The sequence below is a fragment of the Manacus vitellinus genome, unplaced genomic scaffold (genome assembly GCF_001715985.3).
Source record: "Manacus vitellinus isolate BGI_N305 unplaced genomic scaffold, ASM171598v3 scaffold_37_pilon, whole genome shotgun sequence".
Lineage (NCBI taxonomy): Eukaryota > Metazoa > Chordata > Aves > Passeriformes > Pipridae > Manacus > Manacus vitellinus.
This window is the reverse complement of record NW_021940517.1, coordinates 5,956,602-5,972,723: the sequence shown is the minus strand read 5'-3', so window position 1 is coordinate 5,972,723 and position 16,122 is coordinate 5,956,602. Positions and strand designations below refer to the sequence as shown.

Below are 16,122 nucleotides of genomic sequence, written 5' to 3'. Positions count from 1 at the left end.
CAAATACCTGCATTTCAGCATCCCCACATCCCAGCATTGTGCAGCCCTACATCCTGGGAGTCCAGCAATCCCTACCACTCATCCTCACAGCCCATCATCTAGTGCCATATCCAAGTTGCACAGCAGCCCCAGAGCTTCACAGCTCTGCAGCTGTGGCAGCCCCACAGCCAGCAGCTCAGCCCCACAGCCTCCTGGCAGCCCCACAGCCAGCAGCTCAGCCCAAGCAGCTCAGCAACCCAGCCTAGGGCACACAGCAAATGCAGCTGGCACAGTGCTGCTGCTTTGAGTCTAGGCTTTTTTATGGTTTCTGCCCTCAGGGGCAATGACAACTGTGACTGTGGAGGTGGTTGTAGTTATACTGGGGCTTTTTTTTCCTGAGGCCCTGCTATGGACTGTATTGGCAGAGGTGCTATTTCATTCCTGGGAGCTGGAAAAACCTCTCTAGAGTTAGCTTGCCACAGCCTGAGGAGGCAGCTTTACAGGCGTGCAGGATGCAGCCAGCGTCACTGGTGCTCTCCTGGTCCCACTGCTCTGCAGGGCTGGAGGCAGGAATGCTACATGAGGAAAGGCAAACAGCAGCTGCCTCTGCAACTTCTTGGCTCCAATGCTACAGATGGTACTTCACTGTGAGCTTTGCCTCCACCAGGAACAGTCCCTCCCTATGCACAGTAACAGATTTTTCTGCAGGATTTTAGCATTAGAAATGAATGCTGGAGAACCTGGTGCTTTTGTTACACTGGGACATTTATCCTGCCAACTGTGAATCAACAGGATTGCATTTCTGCAACTGGAAAAGTCAATAAACATACGCAGAAAAATTATCGTCCCCCAGTCTTTGTCTATTCCTCTCCACTTTGTTGTCCTGCTGAATCTTATGCTAGCAACTCCTTACAGGAGGGTGGCAGCATGTTCAATCTGATGGAGCACTCCTCACCTGGCTGACTTACAGCAGAGCCTTGCTATTATATCTGAAGCCATAGCACAGGTGTGCTGCTCCTCTGTGAACATATTCCAAAGGCTCATGTAGCCTATCTTAGCTGGAATTTCATCCTATTTTTTATTCAAGCACAAAATATCTGGTTATTAGTTTCAGCCAAGAAAAGGTGCTTGAAATGGAAAAAGTCCTTCAAGTCAGAAAATGGGATCAAAAATGAAGCTGTGGAAAACATTTGCAGGCAAACAATAAAAATGCAGTTTGAGTAAATGGAAATATTTAATTTCAGAGCTTTCAAGATTTTTTTTAATTAACACTTAAAAGTAAAATTATTTACATTGTAGAAGACATTTGAATAAAGAAAATATTTTTTTAAATGCCAATAATTAAAAAAAGTGATGCTTTGATATTCATAACCTTTTCCTTATTACTTTTATTTGAGAAATGTACTGGGCATGTTTTCTTTTGTAACTCTCACAAGAAAAACAATAGCTTTGAGGGATCAGTATTTTTGAATTAGAAAACATTTTGCTGAAAACTCCTATCTGGAAAAAAGCTGGTAATAGTTAGTGTGAAAAGTCTAATAGGAACCCTTTAGTTCCAGATGTGTTGTTCTGCTTCCCCTGGTATGACAGAGGTACTTAAAATTAAAGTTCAAAGATGCCGCGCCGGTGGAAATAACTACGTATTTCCTGACATTTGTGCCTGTCAGCACAAGGGTGGTTAGACTGCTATTTATAAATCTGATCTTAATTCATTGTCATACCAAAGGGAGCAGTCAAAACCCCAGAAAGAAATCAGGGCCAGTGCACCAGAGGCTTTTTCCTAACTTATTTCTGGCTATGTTGTATTCGGAAGAAAGATACACACAGCAAACACAGTCCAATCCCAGCCCTCCTCTGCTGAGTCAGAGTCAGCTTCTTAGGTCTTACGGATCTCAAGTCATAAAGGCAGGATGGTCTTGTGGCTTAGGATATGGACTCTGAGTCAGAATAGTTTATTCATGAAAGAAAAATGCTCCTTTCGTTTATTAGCACATTATTCTCTAACTAGCCTAAGCAAATTGCCACTAGAAAGTTTCAGCTGTAGGCATTTTAAAGATGAATAGGGTAAAAAAAGGGAAGCCCAATCGACATTTGATCATTTCTGCAGCAACATTGCATTTATCCATAACTAGCTGTCCTGGTAGGAAAAGGACAAGCACCAGGGTAAATACCAGAAATATTCAGATTTGTGGTTCAGTCTAGCTAAAGTCCTGTTGATTAAGCTGGGAATGTTGATTAAAGACCTTAAGCTGTGACCCCCAGCAATTCAGTCAGGTTACTCCTGCTGCTCAGCAAGGCTTGAGTTAAATTAGAAAGCAGGATAGAGCGTCAGTGAGTTTATCAGCTCTGAGCAGTGTGTTTCTATGCAGATAACCTGCAAGTACCTCTCTGCTCAGCCCCGGAGTCTTATGGGGGATTCAATAGCTTGTCTGTCTGCTGGTGGGAGATACTAGAGTCCTTCAAGAAAAAAACCCTAAAAACTAATCCTGCTTTGCACCAATCCTCTGGAAATCAGTCATTCAGTCCATATAGTTAATGATCAGTTGGTGGGTTAATAGCCAAACTTGAAGTCAAGGGTTATTAAAGCTTAAAAAAAAATTAACCACTCAGTGGCTGTTGTTAAAGAAAATACTCAGTTATTTTTTGATGGTTACTTCTCCCTCTAGGCTGCCATGGAGACTGACAAGGGATATTTTAACCTGTCAAGGCAATAGCACCATAGCAACAAAACCCTGAGAAGCCCATCAGTTTGGTGTACAGGACCTGTTTTGCATACTGGGCCTTTGATCTTTAAGAGTATTTAGCACTGCCAATTTTTTATGAGTGTAGTGAAGAGGTGAAATAGGTGCCTTGTTTAAGTAGGACAATTTATTATTGTCACTCAGCTTTTGAAGGACAAGCCATGCAGAAGAGCTCAAGTCAGGGGAGAGAGGCCTTGAACGCAAGAACATTTACGCTTCGGTTAACAGGGAAGCAAGCTGCATGGGGGTTTGCAGAATCCAGTTCTCATTGCCTCAGAAAAAAATGATGTTTTTATTTCTGCACTTTCAATTTGTGTTTTCTCAGTTTACTGACAAAAGAAATTTTAATTATTTGAACTACAGAAGCTAAAGGTAAAGATAGGGCTTTTCCTTTCTTCTTCGTACTACGGCAACAAGATTGTTGGGCAAACTTAGAATGTGTAACCTGTGGTGCCACTAGCTGCCACAGACAGTAGAAGGAATTCAGACCAATTTTGAGGGTATCAGCTGAGTCCATCACTCCAGCAGGGAAGGAAAGAGGAATCACTGCAAATGAAGCAGAGACTTTTCCAGTGAGACCAGAGATGGTGTGATGTAGGTAAATGATATAACATAGCTAAGAACAACTGCTTCCAAACACAAAACTGTAAGAGGTAAGAGTCATTTCTTGTTTCTGTGATCTTTCTCTGATAGAAAGCAATCTATAATCCAGGACAGACAGCACTTAACAGCATCTAGCTGTATATCTGAGAGGTCTTGACAATGTCTTTTTGCAGGCTTTTGAGCAGCAGCCGGTAGCATGAGATGGGCCGGGCTCTGCTCAGAACCCAACACCCGTTTGTGCCTCACCCACAGAGATGAACAGTCCTTTGGGGCAGTGCCTGGCACTGGGCAGCTGGTCACACTCACACAGAGAAAGGACCCAAAACAGTTCCCATGAGGTTACCCCATCCTATGGTTTTCAGGCTGCACTTCAAAGACACGCCAATGATTCATAGGACAAGAGGAGGTGGTCAGTGAAGTGAATGGAGAAAAAGTGAATGGAACAGGTGCATCTGCTTCCACACATATAAACAAATACTACAGTAAGAGAGCAAGAACACTGAAATGTATCCTAGCCTTTGTCTAGTTTCCTTTCTGTTGTCAGTGAAAATCACCATGGAGCCATAGCACTTGACAGTGTTTGGATTGTTTTCCAAAAGTATGGTTGGAAGAGCACTGTCAGGAAACACCACTGCACCCCAGCTGTCCCTAACCATTCCTGACAGCCCTGGGTGTCTTACCGTTCTGGAGATGCTTCAGTCCCTGGAGGCAACTGCAATATGCAATTGTCCACAACATTAGAAAGTTTGTCTTGCCATCTGTACTGAGCTTTCCGTGCTGCAGTTTGAGCTCGTTATGTCTTTCTTTATTTACCTCTACATGCCGTGGAGAACAGATTATTCCCTTTCTCTTTGATGTGGCAAAACCAAACAGCGTTCAGCTCCCTGTTGTTCATACAGCCCTCTCGTGGGGATGGCCTATCCTTCCCCGGCCTTGCTGCCTGCTAGTGAGCCAGAGATGAGCAATGTACCCCAGAGCAGCCCAGGAGCAGCACTCTCCTCAGCTTTCCTTTTCTGTTGCCTTGGTTTTATTTAGTGCTGTCTTCCCAACCTTAATCACTTGCTGGATGTGCCTCTAGTTCTGAGTTCTTTTCCAGCGTTGATTCCTACCCCTTAGCTGTGTTACCCCCTTAGGAGCAGCCAAAGCACATTCCTGTATCCTCTGCACCTGCTTTGCTCCTTTGCTGCCCTTCAGGAGGGCTTCCCTTCCTTCACAAAAGACAGCTCTCAAACCTGTGGGGACTGCACCACACACACACATACACACATGCAACCAGCTCTACGTTAACCAAGACTCAAGATAACCCAAAACATGAGAACAACAACAACAAAAAAGAGCCCTGTGTATAGTCAGTACCTGGAGCTAAACAGAGATATCCTACCCCTCATATTTTTTTTGTTAATTGTTGCTCTGGACATTTTTGTTTTATCAGATGGAAAAGGACACTCGAGACCTAACTAATTTGTCTCTTGTCAATGGCTCTTTGTTTTCTTTTAGTTTTTTTCCCCCTTATTTTTTCCCTGGCCCTATAATCATTTCTTTGTTCCCTTCAGTAAGCTGGTCACTCAGAGCATTACATCCCTGTCTTAAACCTGGCTGTATTATGTTCATAACAGCAACAGCAGCATCTGCTGGGATAGCAGTGATGCACGACCATCAAGGCTCCCTTTGCTAGGCACTGCACAAAAAAAAATCTCACTGTCTGAATCAACCCAGCTCCACAGTGACCAGGACAAATGACATGGAACCCCAGACGAGAAAGCACCTTTTTATTTTGAAACCAATAAAACACTTTGGACTTTTCTCTCACAGGCACTTTATTGCCCTTGCTGATGGCAAGCTCTCTGTCTATGCGAGTGTAAGCTAGCAGCAAGGTACTAATAAATTAATAAAGTAGAGGCAGGGCACAGGCCCAGGCAGTTGCCCATGCAATTAAATGGTTGGCATTGCCCTTGCATGAGTTTGCTGCCAATGCCCAGGCATATTTCAGGAGCTAGTGTGGTTCTCTGCAGGTGGTTTGGGCACAGCTCTCCTGCTCTGGGGGGACAGGAGCACATCCCTTTGGGGATGGCTGGGCATGCCAATGGGTCTTGGGGGTGGAAAACATTCCTTGGCCTCTCCTACTAATTTGTGTGGCCGTAGACTTGGTGTCTCAGCACTGCACAGTTTATAATGGATTTACTCATCGCAGCATCCCTGTAAAGCAGGGAAGTGCTGATAAGCCCCTGGGTCTGAGAGGAAAAACAAACTCATGGAAATGCTGAAAGGGCTACATGGCTCCAGAGAAGTCTTCAAGTCCCACAGCCCTCTTGTTTCTCAACCTCCTTCCCCAGCCCCAAGTCTTGAAGCCCCTCAGGCGGGTGAGGATGAGCCAGCCACGAAGATGTGCCCCCAATCTGGTGGGGATGCTGAGCTGCCCAGGACCACATGGAGCGAGACAGGGGCCACCTCCTTTGAGCTCTGCAGCTGAGAGGAAACCCAGCCTGCTGAGGCTGGGCAGCTTAAAGCATGAACTGGGCAAGCCTGGTCCAGACAACAGGATCAGGCTTGCACTTAACTTGACCCTTAGTGACTTGCAGAAGCTTAGGTAGGAACGTGGCTCCTCCACCCCATACGCTTTGACTTACTGGGATGTACAATGCAGGGTCTCTCAGAGGCCACATGTCAAATCCATATGGATGGTTTGTGCAGAGGAAATTGGTGGGGTCGGGAAGAGTGGAAGGTACTCGGTGCTTTACAGATACATTGCCTGAAGTTCCCCTGCTGAGAAAAACAGAAAGCAGTTCAGCATCATGCATTTTCCATTTTCCATTTTTTCCATTCATTTTCCCCATACCTGTGTTCTGAGGGAGATGATCAGTCATTCAGCTACTGGGTCATCTGTCTCCGTTACTAGATCACGTCCATCACTATGGTGTCAGGGACTGCAAATACAGAGAATCTGTGTTCATTAATTATGGCATTATATGAAAATACACTGTTTTATCGACAGTCATATTTTGAGCAATACCATTATTTTGATACCTGAACAGTCACAACTGGTCCTTTTGACAGAGTGCCCTCAGATTTCCAGGGCTAGTTCCCAGGCACAAGGTTATAGTCCCTGCAGAGCCATGCACACAGGGGGCAAGGATTTGTGGCAGGAGAAGGGAAGTGTTGGGAGCCACAGCTCCCCACCAGCACGTGATGGGTGGCCCTGCCCCAAGACACCCAGATGCAGTGAGCCCACCTCCGGCCATAACCCAGTGAAGAGCTTTACTCTGCCCAGAGGCCAGCTGGAGGCTTCATAGGGTGGATGGATCCAGAAGCCATATGGATCCAGGCTGTGAAGCTTCAGCTGTATTTATCCGAGACTGCTTTTCTTCTCAGCTCACCTCTTACTGACATCTGCACACCTCCTGTGTGGTGGAAATATTTGTGCCTTTCCCTGCTCCAGGGTGCTGACAGCAGAGGTGCAGTGAGGGCTCATTACCTGCTCAGGGTGGTGCTGCAAAAGTAGGAGGAGGAGGCGAAACCTACTCATGGCCTTACCTTAATTATTATTATTCTCCTTGCTGAGTCTTCTCCTTACTCACTACTGCCTCTGATAGGAAAGGTGCTTTTCTTGCATACAATTGCTTAAAAGCAAAAGGAAAACTCAGCAAAATGAAAAGCACCATCACCACCACAAAAAAAAAAAAATCCACACAAGAAACCTGGGCCTCATTCACTCTTCTGTTAATTAGCCTTAAAGAAAACAATAAAATGAGAAAGCAAAGAAAAAGCCTAGGAAGGTAATTGGGCTGGGCTGCTGAAGAAGCAAGAACTGTGGGAAACAGGGAGATGGCTGCAGACAGCATCACCTTACAGAAATCCCACATTTCTGAGGTCTGCCTCTCCCATGAGTCCTGTTTTGCAGCAAATCAGAGTAGACGGGGTAATTATGACAGCTGTGCTTTAGACTGGTTTAAGAAGTCGTATTTTCCTGACTGCCTTTGGAGCACAACAGCAGTGGCAGGCAGATTCCTGCCAGCGCAGCTTGGCTAAATCTACCAAAACAAGCAACCGACTAGCCTTCTGGAAGAACTTGCTGGGTTATTTTTGATAGGTGTTTGTTTTCAATGACAAGTTTCCGAGGAAAACAGTAGCATTTTAAAATCTACATGTACAGCCAAGAAAGCTTGTGGACTTTTCCCTCCTTCTTTCCAGCAAATACTTTGCTGCCTCTTTTACAATGCCACTTCTAATGACGTAAAGTGAAGATAAGAATTGTTTGCCCACACTGCCTTGCTCAGTTTTCCATGTGTAGCTTCTGGCTGATTTGCCATGTGCCCCTGCTGAGGTCTCAATCCATTTTCAACTGAAAGCGTCTGGGTTCTTGCTTGGCTTATCATGCCGACACAGCTGGCAACCTATTAATCTCCTGTTCCCAATGCCTTTACTTCAGTGGGAAAGCTCTGGTGCTTTTTAGTGGTTTGTATTTGCAGCTAACAGAGGCTGGTGCTCAAAGCCTCTAGGACACTTCTCCACAAAAACCCCTCTCCTGAACTACTGGAGCTGGAAGCGGTTCAGCATTTTTGTCCTTCTTGCTCTAACACTCTCTGTCAAAGATATGGAGATCCATAAAGTAGCTGGAGAAGCAGGTTCAAAGACAGGATCACATTATCTACCAGTAATGCTTTACCCTCATTCACATCTTTAGTCTAAGGACTTCAAGACACCTACAAAGCACTTTCTCAAACACTGATAAATTGAGGCTCAGTTTTCACTCAGTAGATTTGTTTCCCTGTTGAGCTATGTTTTTAGGTACATGAATTCTGTCAGCTCCCTCCCCAGCTAAGAGAGGACACTAGTCTGTCAAGGTTATCCAGCAAAGGAGCCCTTGGAATCTCATTCTGCTTAGAAAACTGTTTTAAAGTAGCCTGGTGAAAACATTGCTGTGTGATGGTAAAACATTGCCTTTTAGAGCCATGCTGGTGTAACTGTTCTGGCAACTCTTTCTTTCAAAATCCAGCTCAAATGCACTAGAATGGCAATTTCCTGAGCCCGGCCTTGTATGCTAGTGAAGGACTCCCAAGTAGAGACAGGATGCCTGAAAGGGAAAAAATCTCTTATATTGTGGCTGGCTTCTGATTTATGTATAACTATTATGGCTGAAAAGTGCTGTCCTGAAAACCTGGGAATAGAAGGTTTTCATCCTGTCCCTGAAAAGACAAACATAATGCCTGTGTAACTGCTTTCCAGTATCCCAAACCAGCTCACAGTTCGCTACCAAAGAAGATTTCTGGTGGGGTGGAGCACAGCATGCTGAGAAGTGCCTGCTCCTCCCCAGCTGCGGCTGCCTGCACCACGGAGGTGGGATTGACTCGGCACTGAGCTGGCCCAGCTAAGCTGGGGATCAGGGAGGCACCCTGGAGCCCCCATGTACAACCACCTGAGCCAGGATGGTGCTGATTTGGATGCAGCATTTGCTCTGCACTAAGTGAATCATGGTCTTTGGTTTCCTGCTTTTGTGTTACCATGCAGCACAGAAAAAGCCATGGCTTTCCCTCTTTGCTAAGCTGCCCCGGAGTCAGCTGTGGATGCTTTCCTGGGATGCCTGCCCTCAAAGTCGGGCAGTTATCACAGAAGAACAGACTGTTCACTTTCAATAAAACTGACACTTGCACTGGCTTGTTCCAAGCCTTTTAATCCTCACCAAGGAGATCCTAGCAACTGCTTTCAGAAGAGATCTTTAAATGTGGAAAGGGAAAAGGCTTTTCAGCAGCGGCCATGGGGTTCTTCCAAGTTTGATACCAAGAGGAAGTGTCTGGCTCCAAAAGAGATAACACTAGGACCAATTGTTGTTTTTCAGCCTTAAAGAATAACCAGCTAAAAATGCATGGGACAAACTGTCCACAAAAGCAGATCAGCACAGATCTATTGGCTAGGCCAAGTTTCACTGGGGAGGCTAGATGCAGAAGCAAGCATGAGAGCATTGCTGGCAGAGCAGACAGGTCTCTCTGTTAACCTCACCTCCCAGCACTGTTAACAAAAGTGAAGTCTCCCACTAGGAAGCTGGGCTCATGAAACTTGGGCTCATGCAAGGGTGTGGATGGCCCAGTTTGCAGTGCCTCTGGGGACATCCCCCAGTGGTGGGGAAGTGGTAGATTTCTCCAGGGAGTACTAAGTACTGAATTCTGTTCAGCCTGGGTAGTGATTGTTTCAGCCCAATCTGGGCATATTTTACAAGCACCTTGAGAAATCGCTTCAGCATAACGAAGCTGTTCAGTGTCCTGGTTCTTTGTTCTTAGGGGACACACAGACTGTCTGCCCTCTTGCATTCCCTTTTCTCTTGCAATATTTGCATTTGCATTTAAGACGTGCAAAGCCTGTCTCCTTCCACCTACCTCACTGCTCACTGTCTCCCTCTGTGCCCCATCAGCCTGGGTTGTAGCAGCCTCTTTCTAGTTCTCCAGCCTGGTCTGATCACATTACCCTCTGTCACAACTCATTTGCAAACAGGGACCTTATTCTTAAATACATCCTTGCATCCCAAATGCAAAGAGATATCTTCACATTTAGGTTATCAATATTTAAAAGCGTCAGCAATTTTAGGCCTGGTCCAGACACAACTTCTGCATCTCCTATTGTGCAGCTGGAGTTCCCCAGCACCTCCCAGCCCTCTCTCTGCAGACTTAGGAAGACAGATCCCTTATATCCGTCATGCCATAAGGATGTAGATTTTGGGGAAGAAACCCCAGGTCTGGCAGGCTGCTCTGGAACCTGACTCCCATTTGAAGCAGTCCTGAGGCCTGAAACTCTGGCAAGGTGAGGGGTTCAGGTATAGCATGCTGGTGGGGTACAAAGAACGGGGTGATGAATTTTAGTGCACACAGATTGCTGGGGTTCATCTGCATTCAAAGAGACTCTGGGTGTTTAACCAGTATGAAAACAAAACAGATGCCTCGCATAACCTTGAAAAGAAAACTGATAAAGGTCTTTTAGCTTGTCTAAAAAAGAAAATGTCTCCTGTACAAAAAATACCTCCAAGATACAAACAACTTCAGGAATATAGACTACATCGCTGAAGATGTAGGAGTGTATATGGGAGATGGTGGACTGCAGTCTAGGCTTGGGCATGAAGGCCATAGAGATCTGCCTGTAGGGTCACATGAAGATGCCCATAAATGTAGGTCACCTCAGTTCCAGCATGGAGTAAAGAGAGCATTCATATCAGGGATAAGAGCAGGGTTGAAGCAGGAATCAGCAGAGGCAGCCGGCAGGGTTTCTTCCCAGGAGTGCTACAACTGTCAGGAAGGCTGTGGCAGAAAAATTACTCACTAGTCTGCTTTAACAGGGAGGGGGATGCATAGCAGAAATGAAAGGTTTTCCCAGCTGCTGGAAAGAGCCCCTAGAGAACAGAAGCATGGCAGACTAGGATTTTGACAGCTGTTTTGGGAGTCCACCCGAGGAACCGGTAGGGTTATGGCAGCTAGGAAAACTAGTGAGGGAATTCACACATGGACTGATAGGTGGTCTGGTAAAGAGCACCTGTGCTGCAGAAACCATGTCAGTTTTGAGTGTTAGCTGCTCTGCTCCAGCTCCTCAGTGATGTGTGTCCAAACTGAGCTGTTGTTTCTCTTCTCAGCTCTCTCCTCTGTCACTCACCAGTCCCACCAGTGTGCAGCACATTGTCCAAGCATGTTTTCTTCTCCTCCCATTTAGTCCTTGGATTTCCTCCCTCTCTCCAGATTGTGTGTAAACTGGGATTCCTGTGGCAAAAATAGCATGGCAGGTTATAAATCCTAGTGAAAAGAAGAGCGATGAAATGCAATATATCACAGGGCAGGGGCAGTTCCTTCATTCAGGTGTTTGGCAAAACTGGTAACTTTGTTATTTTTCTTACCAAGACATTTATCTGTCACCACCTAGATCTTACCCAGTGTGTCTCCAGCGGTGCCCAGGCGACCTGCTGGGGTGACTGCTTAGTCTCTGCTCAGAGACAGCAGGGAAAGCCCTCTGAAGAGCTCCCACCTCTGGTGCACTCAGGGAGATGTGGGGCAGCCCTAGGGCAGTGAGGGGCTTACAGGACAAGCTGGCAAATTGGTGACTGTCACACAAAATCAGGACATGCAGTGCTTTTCAGCACCTGACCTCAGATCAGCCAAAAAGGATTTTGAAAGCAAGATAAAGGACTCACCTCCCACTGTGGTTTCCCTGCAGAGGCGCCGCAGATAGAGGTTAGAGTTAATTTGTTTTCTGAATTAAATAGAAATTTGGGAGGCTTGAAGCAATTGTTCTTTGTTTTGGCTTTGTAGCATTTCCCCCATGTTTATCTCAACAATTGGTTTTGCCTGTGAGTTTTTGGTAGCCTCTTCTCAATCAGAACTTAGCTGGTAGGGTGGCAAGAATTTATTGTGTTAGTAATGTGTGCAACTTACTGATCCCTTTCCCCAGGTAGTGAAAACGTCCCTGAAATCAATACTTTGGGCATGAAAATGTTATTAAAAAAAGCCTTGGCAAAAATATAATTTTTTAAAACTACAAATCAAATATATAATAAAAGTAGCAGTATCTTGTAGTTCTCTAGCCCTTTCCCCTCATATTTCTCAAAGAACAGTCTCAAAGGCACTTCTCTAGAGACAGAGCACTCCTTTATATAAATTGCCCTTTCCTTCCCAGGTTGCTGTCCTTTCCTTGCTCTCTCTCTTTCTCCCTCCCTCACTCCCTCCCTTCCTCTCTCCTTCCCTTTTCTTCCCCTTTCTTTTCTCACCACCTTGCATGCCACTGACCCACTCCACCAAGTCACCAGGATCCTGCTTTTTGGAAAATGAAGGGGTGCATTAGAGATGGGTTTTTTCCCAGACCTCAGGGTTGCTCTTTTCAATAAAGAACAGGATCTTGGTGACAGCCGTACAGAGCAGCCATACCCTTCCCTGGAACAAGCAGCAGTGCATCATGTCATGCTCAGAGAGTGCTGCCTCACTCCCTCGCCTCTCTCTGTGTCAAGCTTTTCAAGTTTCTGCAAGAAAAGAAAAAAAAGAAAGCTTTCATTCTACAAGGCCAGTATCTAGTTCATAGTTTTTATATCACAGGGAAAAAGATAAGCCAGGGTATAACAATGACCTAGTTCACATCCTGATAAAACAATTTCCTCTCTCTGTAATTTTTCTTGAAGAATAATATTTGACTAACACGAGCACGTAGGATAGAGGAAGAGCGTTTCTGGGAACTGGCTGATAATGAGTCAAATTCAGCCCTGAGACAGACAACTGCCACCCTGTTGACCCATGTGGAGTTAAGCCTGTTTATCCCCCAGATTAGAGCTCTGAAAACAATTGGGTTCAAACCTGTAAGATGTGTGCATGTGATAGGGTTGAGGCTGAAAGCTCAGAAGCAGGGGCTATCTGTTACAGCATCCCTCCATCAATGCACCCTCAGCCCACCGCCACCGCAGCTGCCTGGGAGCTGCTCTGACTTGCTGCTGTGGTGCAAACGGGCCCCCCCTTTGCAAAACAACTGTTTAGCTCATCCTTTTACACAAAAGGCTACAGTACTGGGTAGGGTACATTATAGTATAGGGCAACCATGCAGCTCTGAATCCACTCACATCCCCCCTCCCCAAGCACAGAAACAATGCAGACTGTTATGGCTCACTTGCTGGAGCCTACTTAGCTCAATGCATTGGCTGTATTTGTCTGCTGAAAGTGTTTAAAAATGTACATGTGGCATTTTTTGCTTGCAGCATTGCATGAAGGGTTTTCTCACATCATCTTTCGATGCTGTTCAAATGGATTGCCACCCAGTGCATATCGCCCGCCCTCTCATCTCCCACCTACAGGATTTTTCCTTGTGGTTTGCAACTTTTCTCTTAAGGAGTTCTCATACAGGACACGAATTTGCCATTTGCCACTGCAGATAAGAGGTGACATTGCTCGGACATCCTTGTGCCCTCAGTTGTGCCATATTCCAGCTTGGTGTCAGAGATTGCAGAATGCCTGCTCACCTTCTCTTCAGCAAAAATAGACAAAACAGACCAAGGGGGCAAAAATCCATCAGCTGCCATGACTTCAGCAAGACACACTGCCCAAGATGGCCAAAGCCAACTAGTAAACAGTATTTACTGTACTTACTGTCAACGTATTTACTGTGTGCTGACTTCCAGCATCATATGCTATTCCACAGTACTAACAAGGTACATGATTTATGGGATGCTGCTGAGAGCAAAATGTAGTTAAAATGTAATTATGGTACTCCTTTTATTTCTTTCCTTGAATAAATGTGGTATGAATCTTGTCTGGTCTATTGACTTTTCTCCAGTTTCTTGTTCCCCGAGGTGGAAGGTTCCCCTGGATTTCTAGAGATGGAAAACTACCAACTGCTGGGCTCTGACAGGAGAAGGGTAACAAGCATTTTGGCACAGAGATGGAGACCCCTTTTGACAGCTCTGCTCCTCAGGCACAACGGGCCTTTCTATCAAAGCTCATGTGTGCAGGAGACAACTTTCTTGGGTACTGCTCAGGGGAAACTACAGCCTTAAAAGCTGTACCTCTTCCCATTGTATGTGTCTTTTGTTAGCATTGCCTTCTCTTGCATAGAGATGCACCTATATATACACTTAGAACCACGCAGAATAAAAATGAGATACTGGGCTGCAAATGTGGTTCTGCCCTCTGCACAGAGCAGTAGGGAGGAAATGCACCAGAAGTAACAGCATCCAGCCTCCATGCTCGATGCAGTTCCCCAGAAATGACTGAAGATGCTGTTCCTTGTCTTGTGCAGATCCTCGCTACCTTTGGAGTTTCACTGAAAAGTGATTTGTTTTCAATTCAGAAGAAGGGATACAAGTCTGTGCAATTTATCCATTTTCCTTTTGCCTCCATTGAAGGAAAAGAAGGACCTGTAACAATTTGTGGTACAGGGACTGGTACCTGATTTTGGTCAGGAATGTGATTGTCACCCGTACCACTCTTATACTAAGCTGTGCGGTTCACTGTTGAAACAACATCACTGCTCAAGCTGTTACCACACTACAGGTAGCTCTGAGCTCCCTCACCATTTCAGCAGAGCAGCCACGCAGAGTCTTCTCATGCCTCTGAGTGGAACACCTGCTGGGCTGAAGGTGCCCAATCCTGAATTAAACACTGTAATTTTGCAGCCAGGTGGCTGTGGAGCACACTTGCCTTTAAGGCTCTGCTGTGGAGGGAGGAGCCCCAAGAACAAGCGTGGTAATAGGCTGCCCTGGTGGTAACCTTTCAAACAGCTGCAGCTGTTTGCAAAGTGAACCTGCATCTGCACACATAATGTTTTTCCCTTTTCCAACAAGAATAAGCCATATTAGCATTATCCTGGCACAACTGCATCCATACTCTGGGGAGTTAGCTGCAATAGTATTGTTAAAGCAATTCAGCTTTTCTAAGTAGACAAGCTATAATTACACTAAATTAAAATAGAATGCTTTTGTTCTAACCTCAGCATCCCCACGAGGACTTGCACCAAAATAACCAAAGGTACAAATTAAGCCATTTCTGTCATTTTAGTACATGCCTGAGCACAGGCAGGCTCCCATTCCAATCCTTCTACCTGTCACTCCTGGCAGAGCTCAGCTGCCTGGGTGATCTCCTCACAGGCTTCATCACAGAGGGATAAAAGTATGAAAGCACCCAATGGGGAAACGCTTCTTGGTTGTAGCTGGGTGCCCTGTGATGACTCTCTGGGGCTAATGTCATATGTGGTAGCACTATCTTTGTTAATTTAGGGGAACATAATTCTGCAGGACTGTGGTGTCCCACAAGAAGGTCAATGGCCCCTATGGGTCTTGAGCATGAGGGTCACACTGAGCCCCTATGCTCTGCTGGCTGCTCCATCCTTGCCTCGCTGTGCTCCTTGCAGGAAGTGGGTGCTGCCACCCTGGTGCAGGGCTGCAGGGCGATGTTCCTTCCCCACACCTTCAACTGCATGCACAGAGCATCCAACCTGGGGTCTTCCCAGCTGCCTTCAGCCACGGAGGTCCTTGGGTCTGGCCCTGCTTTGGAATGCCCAAAATGTCTAAGTGCACAAGTGCCACAACCCTATGGAGAGCCACAGTGACACTTCCTGTGGAAGAAGCCAGGGCACTTAGGAAAACAAGGTCAGCTGTACAGAGTGATTATTTGCATGAGGCATGAGCCTTTGCAGGGCCTTCAGTGGTCCGACCACACAGAGCTTCAGGTTTTACTGAAGGTGGAAGATGACATCCCAACAGGCCTGACACTTCCAGCTCCTCCAGTTACCCTGAGACAGACAGATGGGGCATGATGGGCAGATGTAGCACGTGCTGCAGTACTAAACCATCTGCCTCACATGGGTTTCCATTTCAGTGAGGGAAATAGTAGGGCGCACCGGGAACTCAGATGCTGAAAATGGTAAACTGAAATCCCGACTCTGCCACAGATTTATCAGCACTAATTTGGGTAAGTTGTCTCAGATACCTGCACTCGATGCCTGCCAAGTGAGGTATCCCAGATACTCCAGGCGTCACGGTTCATGTTTGTACAGTGCTGCTAAGGTCCCCAGAAGAAATGTGTTAATAACGTTCCCAATTTAGGGCAGAGGCAAGCCATTCACCAGCCTTTCATTTCCAGCGTTCAACTGCAAATCCTTCCACGGCCAACTAATTTCAACGGTGCTAAAAATGAAGTGCCCCCTTTCCCACGGCACATGGCCCAGTTTATCCTTCCCCAAGGCTGCCAGTGGGAGCTCACTGAGCAAACACACCGAGAGCACGCCACCGCAACTTGACGGCTCTCCTGCCCTGCTAAGTGCGATCCGCTCCGCCCCTCCGGGAGAGGGGCACAGG

At 46.1% G+C, this 16,122-nt stretch overlaps 1 long non-coding RNA gene across 2 annotated transcripts; it reads right to left on the bottom strand.

Moving 5' to 3' along the window:
* Positions 1-5,093: 5,093 nt before the first annotated feature.
* On the bottom strand, positions 5,094-11,985 carry LOC108640538. 2 transcript variants are annotated; one of them, XR_001921241.2, is made up of 5 exons: positions 11,485-11,985; positions 10,953-11,056; positions 6,855-6,940; positions 6,160-6,247; positions 5,094-6,086 (listed from the first exon to the last, which is right to left on the bottom strand). It is a non-coding gene; the product is annotated as an uncharacterized LOC108640538 (long non-coding RNA). The 2 variants fall into 2 exon arrangements; XR_001921242.2 differs by lacking the exon at positions 6,855-6,940.
* Positions 11,986-16,122: the final 4,137 nt, after the last annotated feature.